Genomic DNA, 14,224 nt, shown 5'->3' with positions numbered 1-14,224 from the left:
AGTTGCGCACATAGACGTAGCATCCAGCTTTGTATTGAAAATGAGGATAAAGAAAGTAAGAGGGAACAGAGAAGGGGCTACGTCAGTTGCTTCAGGCTCACCCGCGTTTCAGTGAGGAAAAAGACGATGAGGTTTAGTAAAGAGGTGGTGTTCTACTGTTTTGAAAATTATATTTAAGACGACGATTGTTGAAGAAGTTAATGAAGCAGTTGATGGGGCTGTAGATACACTTAAAAAAATCTTTAAAAAAAAAATAAATAATAATGATAATAATAATAATAATAATAATAATAATAATAATAATAATAATAATAATAATAATAATAAATAAATAAATAAAAATTTCTACCTTATAATTGGGATATGTTTTTTTTTTTTACTTTAAAAAGAATCATTATACATATGTAAAAATAATCTTTGAGTTCATCGGAGTACGGTACAGATAATAAGTATATTTAACTAAAAAAACAAAAAAAAAATATAGACACGTTAAACACATACTTTTTCGATTTATATATACTTTTTATAACAATATTCTTCTCCTGCTTTTCATAAATTAATCATCTCTTGCCTTAGATGGAAAAATTTCATCGCAAAATTTTCTCAGTTTTTTGTACAGGTCCGGACCTGTGCTAAGGTCGATACCAGAAGAAGAGCAGTCCGACTTGGAGACATTTGTGGCATTTGATGCACAAAACACACGCCAGGAGGAAGGCTAAGGGGCAACGCTTAACTAACTTTTCCCCCGGTACTTCTAAGAGCGTTGGGTTACGGTCGCGGTGTGGGAGGGGCCGAGGCTTCAGAGGCGCCAGGAGGAGGGGAAGTTTGAGCCTTGAAGCGGGCATAATTTAGTGGGCGTAGCGCAGCGGTCTCCTTTAACTTCTTCGACTCCAGCGGGCCACATGACCTTCATTGTCTCATTCTGGGAAAAATCCGCCTCACTCACTTTCATGATCTTAAAAGCCTTGCAATGTCGTAAAGTCTGGTTAGCGGGGCACCATTGTGAAACGGGGTATAGGAGATCATACGCAGCCGCCTGTGTGTGTGTTTGTGTGTGTGTATGTGTGTGTGTGGTGGTTTGCCAGGATGGTTTGCCTTAGTCTTTGGATGAGTTTGATTGGGTGTCGTGAACCGTCTTCTTATTATTATTATTTCTTCTTTCTCTTCTTCTTCGTCTTCTTCTTCTTCTTCTTCTTCTTCTTCGTCTTCTTCTTCTTCTTCTACTTCTTCTACTTCTTCTTCTGCTTCTGCTTCTTCTGCTTCTGCTTCTCTGCTTCTACTTCTGCCTCTCCTTCTTTTTCTTCTTCTGCTACTGTTGCTATTGCTGCTTGCTGCTGGGAGGTTCTTTTTTTACGGTTTTTCCGTGTTATGAAGAGCTTTTTTTTTATCTATCTCTTTTTTTTTTCTTTTATGGTAGTGTGGTTTTGCTATATATGTTCTGTATTATTGAATCAACCATTATTGCAAATGTTCGTCTGACTTTATATGGACCATAAGCTAATTCATATTCATCATGGGTGTATGTAATCTATATTTTTTGCGGTCAACAAAAATATAGTGTAAAATTTAATGTACTAGTTTTGGTTCTAATGTCATAAGATAAGTCCTCTCGCCAGAAATGTCCCTTCACTGCGGCGCCACAAAGAGAAGCAAACCAACGCGGAACCAAACTCAAACCTGGCAATAAGTGTCAGTTCAGTGATAAGTTGTGTTTTAAATCATAGTGTTCTGCACCACCTAACGTCACGCTGGTGGTGCTTCCCGCCCTGTCTTTATTTCATCGGCTATGTGATCGATGTGTCCGGCAATTCTTACTCATTTACGGGTTTCCAGTCGTCTTGGAGAGTTCATACATCAATTTTAATGGCTTCCGTCAAGTGATTAATTGAGAGCTGAGTTACATATTCTCTCCCTTCGGGTGCCGTATGCCCCTGTGCTCCCTGCATCCCCAGCAACGCTCCCTGCCGCACTGCACCACCGCACTCGTTTCAGACATCAGCAAAGCGGCGTCGAAATGCCGTCCTCTCGCCCCGTGCAGGTGTGTCCGGGAGCCTCTTCACCTTACTTCGGTAAAAGTGATTCGAGACAGCCTGGCGGTGACTCTCCCCATTGGTGGGTGGAGGTGTATCAGCTGCAAGAGACAATACCTTCTTTTTACCATCAGTATCACCCCCCATCGCCACCTCTCACCGGGATGGTAGAGGTTCGTAATTTGTCTTTACTTTACTTTACTTTATATATATTTTCATTGAGCACTTTCAAGTACGAGCATATATCATCATCCGTCTGGTATTTACTCGTGGGGTGGAAGTGAAAGGTGGTAGTGGTTGGGGGAGGGGTGTGTTACAAGAGAGGCCACCACTCAGGGTATCACTGTGCTAACCCCTGAAGCTCACAAGAGGTTAGAGCCATACTGGGCGTAAATAGTACTTTTATTTCCGAAGAGACTAAGTCTTTTGCCATTTTGTAGGTCATAAATTTGTTTTTACTTATTTTGCATTATGTAGTTTGGCAATTTTTTTTTTTTATTTGATTATATTACTATTTTTTTTTTTTTTTTTTTCGTCCTCTTATGATACTAGCAGAAATATTGCGTCTCACGATAATTTCACGCAATAACATCAACAGCGGCAAGAAAACACTTCATGCATGGGCGTCATCGTGTGTCAGCCGCGCCCTCCTCTTACGAATGTAGCAGGGAAGAAAAAAATTGGAGTAAAAACAGTGACACAAACTTCACCTTCCCCTCTTGAATTCTAAAACTTTTTTTTTTTTCCTTCCACTTTTGATGTGTACATTTACTCAGCTCTGTTTACCAACCTGTAGCGTACATGTTGTCAGATGTCGTCTGACCCACGCGTCTATTTTTATTATTTCTTTTTAGTCTACGTGCATGTGCGTCTCGGTGTGTGTGTGTGTGTGTGTGTGTGTGTGTGTGTGTGTGTGTGTGTGTGTGTGTGTGTGTGTGTGTGTTATTTATTATGTCCTTCGAATTCTCTCATTTATGTAGTATTTGTGTGTTTATCATTGCTATTATCAATATTTACTGAAACATAGAGTCACGCCCGTGTGGAAATTGAACCCTTTACTGAGATGAAAGGGCATGAGGAGGCAACCAGGTGTTCAGCCTCGACACAGGTGACACGATTGTGATTACTGGTGTCAACAAGTGGACAGGATAATAAGTTCATCACGGTTCCTGCGGATTGTACGAGAACTTAATACCACATAGTTATGCACGAGACAAGCGTTCCGTGTTAGCGAGAGGCGGCGTGTCAACCAAACATCATAAATAGAAATCTGAAACTTGGTGGCGGCGCAGTTGTGTCAGTAAACTAAGGTGTCGAGAGGCAAGGCATTGTTGTTATTACTCGTACCTGCTCGCTATTTCTAAAACCAACTTTAAAACTACAATTGCCACTCGTTCTACAGTATGTAGAAAATACATAGCTACCATTCTACACTACACTATGACCTCGAGGAAATACGGCCGTCATCAGGACACTAAGGGAAATCGCTACTACTACATGGTTTTGTTTGTAGTGGACTTTTTTTTTTATAAGATCACGCCTCGGTGTACCAGACGCTGAGCAGATACGGGATAATAGATAAACAGATGGAGATTGGAGAGGCATCGTGGCGCCCGGCATGCATAAATGAGTGCGTGTTTAGTATTGCCGCCCTCTATAAATCCCACTGGAAATGTGCTGACAGGTTACTGAAGTATTAAAATTGACAAAGTACATAAATTCTCTCTTTCTGGGATAGGAGATGGTCTATTTGTACTCTTCGCGGCCAGTTCAAGAGAATAACAGTTTTCATATTCCCTGCGCATCGTGAAAGACTAAACAGGGGCGTGCCGAGGGACCAGGGGCTCCTTCGTCTGTATTTCCATTCCTACAGAGACACGGTGCACTGTCTTGTCTTGAACGGAAGACACATAAGCTTGTGCCGCACAGGTGACATCCTTAACAGCCAGGTCTGAAAAGTAAGAGAGAGAGAGAGAGAGAGAGAGAGAGAGAGAGAGAGAGAGAGAGAGAGAGAGAGAGAGAGAGAGAGAGAGAGAGTTATAAAAACTATCTCGGCAACAGAAAGAAGAAAGAGAGCGAAGGGAATGAGAAAAAAAAAACAGTAGGCATATATAAAAGGGAAATGGTTGAAAAGATACCCAAGCTGTAGACGTGACAGAGAGCTAAGGAGGAAAACCACATGGGATGGACGTGACTGCAATCCGATGTTTACTTTGCTGATATGCCATTACGCCCTGTGTTTTGAGGCGCTGTATTGTCACGAAGTGTTGTCCATAATCCAGTGATCTGTACCTCTTCACGGACGCCCACACTCACACTGAACCACGTGTCCATGCAATGCTGATGTTCTTTCCCGCACCGGCGAAAGCGTTTCCTCACCCTAAGCCTTCCTCTCATCCCCAGCACCCTCTCTTCCTTGCGCTGCCTCACCCACTGCCACTCGTACTTTCCAAGAAAAATAGAGATATGCTTCTTACTTAAAGGAGACACATTGTGCGTATGTTGATTATTCTTTCGTGTTCAATAGGAAGTGAGTAGATGATAATATTTAATTAGCTTTTAAACATGGCAAACACCCTTAGGAAATTATTTGGTTTTAAGGTGGAGGATAACTAGTGCTTTCTTCTTCTTTACAGACATTTATTTCAAAGCACAGCATGAGGTATCGTGTCATGATTTTGGTCTAAACTAACTGATCTGTGTGTGTGTGTGTGTGTGTGTGTGTGTGTGTGTGTGTGTGTGTGTGTGGAGAATTAATTAAGAAAATTTCGCGTTTATTGTGAGGAGAATATTTCCTTAGTTACCGCTTTATTATGAACCATGTTCCAAGTTAGAGAAAATGTGTTTTATGGGTGACTATAGAGAACTGTCACGCCAGAGAGAGAGAGAGAGAGAGAGAGAGAGAGAGAGAGAGAGAGAGAGAGAGAGAGAGAGAGAGAGAGAGAGAGAGAGAGAGAGAGAGAGAGAGAGAGAGAGAGAGAGAGAGAGAGAGAGAGAGAGAGAGAGAGAGAGAGAGAGAGAGAGAGAGAGAGAGAGAGAGAGAGAGAGACTCGCAAAGCACAGATAGTGGAGTGTCACGTGGCGTACTGCAGTTTTGGAGAGGGCGTCTGTCTCAGGAAGCAGCAGAGTTGAAGTCCTCGCCCTGTCCCGCTACTGACGCTGCCAAGCTTGGGTGCACCAGAGTGTGTTTTGTTGCCAGTCAGTACTCGTGTTCCATCTTGTTATTGCTAGTTATCACGTATACAACACTTCATTATTACTTACTGGGTATATAACTTTCATGTTACTTATTGTATATATACCATCTTCTTCTGATTCAAAGCACACATATCTTCCAACTTATTGTGGATAGACCTTATTATTTTAGTTCAATGCATATATACCATCTCTTTACTTATCATGCGTATACCATCATATTACTTATTGCGCAGATACCACATTCTTATTAGTCTTTACGTGTATACCAGCTTCTTATTGCTTACTGAATATATATTATATATATATAGATAATATATATATATATATATATATATATATATATATATATATATATATATATATATATATATATATATATATATATATATATATATATATATATATATATATATATATATATATAATAACTAAATTATTAGTTATCAAGTATCCCCCACCCTATCATTACCTATCATATATACCATCTTGATATAATCAGTTACTTCGTGTAAAGTTTCTTATTAGTTATCACTTACAAATCATCTTATAATCATTAATTATTAATTTTATACCTTCTTATTATCAGTTGTCACGCATTATGTAACACAGTTTTATTAATTATCACGAAAGGTTCCTCCAAGAGTGTTTCTCCTGTAAATAATGTAGAAATTGTTAATGTGTCAATAGAGTCGTTAAAACAGCCTTGAAAAAACAGTGTAACTTCAACTAGAGTCTTCAGAATACGGTCGATAGAGTGTACAGTTAACTCCGCCGGCACAGTGATGTCTTTTGGTTGACCCACAAGAAAAGCAGTGCAGAGAAAACCTTGCACGAGGATAAATAGTCGCCATTCCACTTGTCACTGCTTAATTGCCAAAGAACATAAATAACATGGAGCAAACAAGGTAACGATCACATAATTGCTTGAACACCCAGTATGCAACGGCGCACCAAATAGCGAGAGGCACGAAGTATCCTGGAAGCATTGGATGACGAAAGTAACGGTGGTGGTGGTGGTGGTGGTGGTGAAGGTCTGCAATTAGTACCGGATTTGAATGACGCGCCGCACCCTTCTGATTGCTGTGCTATTCTTGCTGACCCATTTCATTGTCACTGCTCTCAAGATTGAGTGTCTGCCTTACTCCAGTACAGATTTGGCTGAGAGGACATACCAAGGCTCAAGTTAATATTCGGAGTGTGACTTTAACACGGAGACACTTTTTACTTACACAAAAAACGATACAATTAAAGCGCACGATACTTAAGCGAACACTATCCAGACAGTGTGTGTAAAAATTGTGTATAATTATTTTATACGAACATTAGAATTTCATGTTATAATTAACGATGCTTATTCAGCTACACACTCCTAGTTATTACCATAAGTAGCAAATCATCATAAATTTACAACGCATAGGCGACCCCGACGAGGGAACCAGGATGGAGGGCTATTAGGTCTCAGAACTGTCTAAACATTCGTGTAGCCCAGAATATATTTGCGTAGGTGGATACGACCAACATCTCCCACACACAGACACACTGCGAAGTATGTTAAATCCAAATTACAAAGAGTGTGTAATACAATCTCATAGCTGCAGATGGACCTCATGGTGTTTCAGCTATCAATATAGAATGTGTCAGTGCTGCAGGATGTCTTACTGCGATAAATACCAACTAGTACTGCTGTTTGTGCTATGGATGCATATACCCACCCATATGCAAGCTGCGGCGATCATGCGCTAGATATTAAAGGCAGAATGAATTGTAACTCTTCCTCACCTTCTCTAAGCGCTCCACTGTCTGCCAGCGATGCCGAGGTGGAGCAGAGTGTACAATTTCCTGCTGATAATTGGGGGATCAAGTGGGAAGCGTATAAAATGTATGAGTGTCTCCACTTCATTCATTAAAAAATTATTGTTAATTGCTGAGTGTTGAAAGTCAGAGGAGGGACGGGACTGAAATCAAGGAGGAGGAGGAGGAGGAGGAGCAGGAGGAGGTGGAAGTGGTGGTGGTGGTGTGGTGGTGGTGTGGGTGAGGAAGAGAAGGCCTTGAGCTAATTGTGACAGTGTGATTTATAATTGTGAGTTTTAATGACAGCCCTCTCCTCCCCGCCCTCTGACTGCAAAGTACTCATAGGTCCAATTTGAAGAGCCTATGCCTCCCCTCCCCCTTTTCTTTCTCTCTCTCTCTCTCTCTCTCTCTCTCTCTCTCTCTCTCTCTCTCTCTCTCTCTCTCTCTCTCTCTCTCTCTCTCTCTCTCTCTCTCTCTCTTGTTCTGCTAAACTCAAATTTATACTTTTTGCTGATGACACCAATTTTTTTTATTCAAGGACGAGATTTGGGTGATGTGCAGAATATAATGAATAATGAATTGATACATGTGGTCAACTGGCTGGAATCCAATAAATTATCTCTTAACATAAACAAAATTCATTATATGTTGTCTCATCCACACATGACTGTACCAGAAAATATTAACATTAAGATTAAAAAAAAAAAAAAACATGAAAATCAAAGAAGTTCCAGAGGCTAAATTTTTAGGAGTAATTATTGATAAAAATTTAAATTGGAAATCCCATATTGTAGATATAATTACTAAAGTCTCTAAGTTTTCAGGCTTAATTAACAAAATACGTAATTCACTTGATATTCATTGTTTAAAACAAATTTATTTTTCACTAGTTTACCCTTATTTCATATATTGTTTTGTTTGGGGTGGAGCTTATACAACCTACATTGATAAATTATTTCTTGCCTCCCAAAAAACTAATTTGCAATATGACATACATTAACAAAATATGAACATACCAGTCCGACCTACATTTAGGGATCTTAAACTCCTAAAAGTTCAAGACATTATTGTATTCCAGACCTTGACGTTTGTATACAAAGCTCTTAATACATACACAACAGACACGGGCTTCCAGACACTGACTCATGATGTTCACTTAAGACAGACTGGTAACTTAAGGATACCCTTTTGTAGAACCTCCCATGCCCAACGTAGTGTCGTCTCACGAGGAACCAAACAATGGAGCCAGCTCTCAGAAAGTTAATAACAAGCCATTAAATTCCTTTAAATTACTGATAAAAGAACAGTTAAGAAGTAATTATTGATTGTATTAATTATTTTTCCTATTGTAATCAGCTCTACTAATATAAACATTATGTAAATGTTTGTAATTTTGTAATAGTTATTATTATTATTATTTTTATTATTATTATTATTATTATTATTATTATTATTATTATTATTATTATTATTATTATTATTATTACCTGTATTATTATTATTATTATTATTATTATTATTATTATTATTATTATTATTATTATTATTATTATTATTATTATTATTATTATTTGTTTGTATTACTGGTATCACTATTTTGCATGTATCTATATTTTCATTGGATTAAAGTTGTGAACTACTTACCATATAATTATGTATTGGTTGGATTTTTTTTTTCTTTTTTTCTTTTTCATGATAGCCTAATAAGACACTCGCCTTCCGTTTCAGTTTAAAATATTTATTAGTTCATAAAGAGCTTGTGCTCCATGGACTATGGTCATTACATATTAGAATGTCTCTATAGTAGTCTGTCTGTATATATTAAGACCAATAAATATATCAATCAATCAATCAATCACTCATATGCCCTCCACTTACGTATATTCGATTCAAGCTTCTACAGTTCCCTTCATTGAGGAAGGCTGCTGCGATTACTGCCTCCACCCACATCTTCACCAGACGCTCAGACCCTCATGCTGAATTACACTAAATCCAAACGATGAAAAAAAAAAAAAGTGTATAAGACAATTTTTCAAGTGGTCTTGTAGCTACAGATGGATTTCAGGGTGTTTCAGTAATCAATGTAGACTTAAGAGGGCACTTCAGCGCATGTCCATTGTACCAGCGAGCTCTCATGCCATTATCAGCCTTGACAGCAATCATGAAGGACGTCTTGACTTTAGCGAAGTTAGTGATAGGGGCGGTGACGTCCTCGCTTTGTGTTTTTCATTCCGCCGCACACGTCCAGCTGTGGTACCCCGTGCAGGTGTCAGAAGCCACGGTGGAGGCTGAGACACCTCGTATTTTGCCATCTGCAACCACATTGACCTGCGCCATCAGGGCCACCCACGACCCTCGCGTGAACCTCATGTGTCTGCACGATGCCTGTGCCCACTACAGCCTGGCCATCTGGGCGGGACACGACGACTCCGCTGAGGGGTCCGCCGTCTCCTGCTTTACCAGTCTTTGTGAGTTGAGTCTCTCTCTCTCTCTCTCTCTCTCTCTCTCTCTCTCTCTCTCTCTCTCTCTCTCTCTCTCTCTCTTTCTCTCTCTTTTTCTCTCTCTCTTTTTTTCTCTTTTTTTTCTCTTTTTTGTCTCTCTTTTTTTTCTTTCTCTCTTTTTTTTCTCTCTCTTTTTTTCTCTCTCTTTTTCTCTCTCTCTCTTTTTCTCTCTCTCTCTCTCTCTCTCTCTCTCTCTCTCTCTCTCTCTCTCTCTCTCTCTCTCTCTCTCTCTCTCTCTCTCTCTCTCTCTCTCTCTCTCTCTCTCTCTCTCTCTCTTTCTCTCTCTCAAGAAACATGGGTATTATGTTGGTGGAAAAAACAGTTCTGAAAAATGTGCTTCAAAGATGGCGTGCTCCAAACACTGCTGAGGTGCACTGCTCACAAATACCAGACTGCCCCCACAGAGAGGCAATACATGCCGGTCATTGTAAACGAATGCTATAGAAATTAAGAAAATTTGTATCAATAGCCTCACCATAAATAACTCACTCAAGTCTTAATGACATTTAACTCTCTTCTATTGAACATCCTCGGTCTGTCCTATATTAATAATCTAAACTGGAAACTTTACATCCCCATCTCTAGCTAAAACAGCTTCTATGAAGTTAAGCACTTTGAGTCATCTCCGCCAGTTTTTCTCATCCCTCAGTTGCTAACTCTGTAGTACAGGGGCCTTATCCGTCCATGTATGTGTGTTAAGGGGGGGGTGAGCGGGGTTCCACTCATACCGCTCTTTTAGACAGGATGGAATCAAAGTATTTTGTCTTATTAACTCTCCTCTAATTGACTGTCTTCAGCCTCTCTCTCATCGCCGCAGTGTTGCATCTCTTGCTATCTTCTACCTATATTTTCACGCCAGTTGCTCTTCTAATCTTGCTAAGTGCATGCCTCTCCTCCTCCCGCGGCCTCGCTGCACAAGACTTTACTTTCTCTCACCCCTATTCTGTCCACATCCCTACTACAAGAGTTAATCATTATTCTTAATCATTCATCTCATTCATCATCTCATCTTAATCATCATCTCTTTCTCTGGTAAACTTTGCAACTCCCTGCCTGCTTCGGTATTTCCACCTTCCTATGACTTGGAGTCTTTCAAGAGTGAGGTTTCAAGACACTTATCCTCCAATATTTTATCATCTATTCTGACGTCACTTTGGGAACTGGCACTCAAATGGGGCTTTTTCAATTTCCCATTGCCTTTCGCCAGTGACCCTCTTACATTTAATATATATATATATATATATATATATATATATATATATATATATATATATATATATATATATATATATATATATATATATATATATATATATATATATATATATATATATATATATATATATATATATATATATATAAACTTTCCCTCAGCGTGCGAGTCGAACGAGGGCACCACTGGTCTTGACGGCACCAGCGATCAGCAGGCATGCCAGCGCAGTCCGAGTGAGGGAACCACCGTCACGACGACCCCCACCACAACTCCCATAACAAGCGCTACTTCCAAAAATACCACGACGCTGGAGTGGAACGACATCTACTACGAAGAGTCGAAAAACACATGGAGTGATGCCCGGGAAAAATGCAGGAAGAGAGGCGGAGACCTGCTAGTGACTGATGACATCCGTGCGCTGTCGAAGTACATAAAGCAAAATGTTGGAAGAGAAGGTGAGTGTATGGAACAATGTGGGTGTTTGTCTGTCCAACCGAGTCACGGATATAAATAACTAACATTAAATTGTATTTAGATCTGATACTCTGCACTAATTGTTGATTGTAAATTGACGTAAATTGGTTTTATTCTCTGGACATCGTAATATTATTTTCAATAAATCATTTCCATTACTGATAAAGTTCCTGCCGAATAATTTTAGGTTTTCAATCACATTTTCTCTTCGTATTTTTCATCAAGAAAATATTAGAAAACTAAATTTCATAATACACGTGCTTCCATTATTTTTTCTTTGTGTGTGTGTGTGTGTGTGTGTGTGTGTGTCTGTGTGTGTGTGTGTAGGTGAGGCTGTGGCCAAGGGCAATAAAAATGTAGAAAAAAAGATCCACTGAGGGTGCCAGTCCTTAAGGAGGACGGGCAGTCATAAAGCAAATCGGACTTTGCATGAAGAGTCTTAAAACTTCCTTCTTGAAAGCGTTTAAGTCACAGGCAGGATGAAATACAGAAGCAGGCAGGGAATTCCAGAATTTATTTGTAAAAGCGGTGAAAATTTGAGAATATCGGCTAACTATTGCATTAAAGAAGTGGACAGAATAGGGCATGAAAGTGAAAACTGGGTAGCGAGGCCACGGAAAGGGAGGAGGCGTTCTGTTAGCTAGGTCAGAAGAGCAGTTATCGTAAAAGTAGCGATAGAGTAAGAGATGCAGCCTGGCAGTGAAGGGAGAGGCTGAAGACAGGCAGCTAAATGATGTGCCACATTGAGTGTTCTGGCTTACCTGCTCCTAAGTGTTCTAGAATGTGGGTAAAGGCGGCGTCACACAGGGCAGATTTTTCCCAGCATGCTGCCCGCTTTTGCTGGTGAGACAGGCAACACAACAAGTTTGGCGTGACACAGGGACTAGACCGCTGTGCTGACGCCTCGTCATTCCAACAACAAACCCCAAACCAGCATCTTTTCATCCACTTTATTTTGCCGTAGTTATTCCAAAATTATATGTTATTATATACGACTGCATGATTTTTTTTTTTTTTTGTGGCTTTCGATTTGATGGTGGAACAAGGGCGCTTAATTTTTTTCCCTCCCCTTGGCTACTCATGTAGGCCGTGCGGCATTGTCTCCACAGGCCGCGTCCTGCTGGCCATGGTCAGGTCACTCCGGGGTTGAGGTGGCGACGGCGCGAGTGGGACCTACAGCCAACACCCTGAGTACCAATTAATAGTCTGGATCTACTGTAGCTTAATTAATTTGTGCCAAGCTTTCACACTCCAGCAAAACCTAGCGCGGGACTCCATCAAGACACATTGTCTATCTCGCCAGCTGCAGTTGTCAAATAAGCGATGTAAATCATTTCACACACCACACAATCATATCACAAGTATACACTGGAACATATACTTCGTTTTTTCTAAGTTTTATAATTGGCAGTTTTACTCATAAAGTGCGACAATATATTTTCATTTTACATGTACAGCTTGTAGTACGGCGGTCATTTGATTTCAAATATCCCCAGCAGGTCCGGCACCACAACCGTTTTCCATTCTTCCCGACAGCAGAAAACGAGCAGCAAGACGTTATTTGCTGCTTATTTTGTCCACCCGCCAACAAAAACGGGCAGCATGCTGGGAGAAATTTGCCCTGTGTGACGCCGCCTTTACAGAAGACGCTGCAGTACGCTGAGACAGATGCAAGGAAATATTATTGACAGAAGTTTCATTAGGATAACAAAGACTGAACTCTAATACCACACGCATTTACAGGTGTTCTCACACTGACTGCTACAATACACATGTGACTGAATACTATGTACATTTCATAACGAAGCCTTTGCAGTGAATTTCCTTTTCTCTCATTCGTGCTTGTTTGGTCCTGTGTTCAGTGTTTGTAGATTTAGATTAACTGGAGAAAATTTCCCCGTGGAAAAATGACACACTGGGCTTGAGATTCGAGGACAGTCAGTCTTAACAAACCCAAGTTGCCGAGGCTAGCCTGACAGACCTCTCGCTGTGTTTTATTTACATTTGTCTCTTTAGTGCAGTGCATTTATCACCGTGATTTGTCGTGTAGGTGGGATGTTTTCGAATCAGTGCAGTAGGACTACACAGCAGTGCTTCATGCTTGTCTTAACACATGATCATCACCGCTGCCCCAGTGGTGTGGCTCGGCGCCCGCGGCAACTCCTGGCTGAACGGCCCGCCCTGTCATGAACGACGTGGGAAGCTCTGATGAGAGCTCCGACGACTGCATCGCACTGAAGTATGACGAGTTGAATGCCGAAAACTGTAACAAGGTCCTCGTTTCACTCTGCATACTGACCATCCAGTACCCCAAGTGAGGCCCAGGACGTGCTTCAGGCATGGCAGGGGCGTGGCGTGCGGTATGTGATGGCTGGCAGTCAGGCTGCAGCGAACAACAGATATAAAGCCATGCTTAAATTTTAGAAATATACGTTGAAAAAAATTATCTCTCTTACTTGTCCTTTTCCCCCCTTTATATATATATATATATATATATATATATATATATATATATATATATATATATATATATATATATATATATATATATATATATATATATATATATATATATATATATATATATATATATATATATATATATATATATATATACACACACACACACACACACACGCACACACACACACACACACAATGTCAGAGAAACCTACAAAAAAAAAAAAAAAGTGTCGCTAACACTGCCACTCCCAAACACTGAAGCAGGCGGAGTAGCGGGGAGTCCGCCAATTGAGTGTTCCCAACACAGCGTGCCTCATTGTACTGTGCATTGTATGAGAATAATTAAACATGCGATTTATTTTCATATTGATGTATTTATTTCATTCCTTATGTGCAAAATTCTTAGTTATACTGTTCGTGTTGTACAGTTGTAGCTGAGTCTGTGAAATAATGTTTCAGTAGTGAAATGCAGAGATACCCTTCTGTGTGTGTGTGTGTTTGTGTGTGCTTGTCCTTGCCTGCTGCCCTCTGTCTATCGGCGTGTTTTCAGAGGG

General features: G+C 40.1%; 1 long non-coding RNA gene across 1 annotated transcript in view; it reads left to right on the top strand.

Moving 5' to 3' along the window:
• LOC135116330 (uncharacterized) overlaps positions 1-13,672 on the top strand; it is a 178,440-nt gene extending 164,768 nt beyond the window's left edge. The window contains exons 4-5 of the long non-coding RNA XR_010276240.1: positions 10,895-11,188; positions 13,343-13,672. This is a non-coding gene — a long non-coding RNA (uncharacterized LOC135116330). The remainder of the gene's footprint in view (positions 1-10,894; positions 11,189-13,342) is intronic.
• Positions 13,673-14,224: the final 552 nt, after the last annotated feature.

Source organism: Scylla paramamosain, chromosome 3 (genome assembly GCF_035594125.1).
Source record: "Scylla paramamosain isolate STU-SP2022 chromosome 3, ASM3559412v1, whole genome shotgun sequence".
NCBI lineage: Eukaryota > Metazoa > Arthropoda > Malacostraca > Decapoda > Portunidae > Scylla > Scylla paramamosain.
Note: the sequence above shows the minus strand (reverse complement) of the source record. Positions and strands in the feature narration are given on the sequence as shown.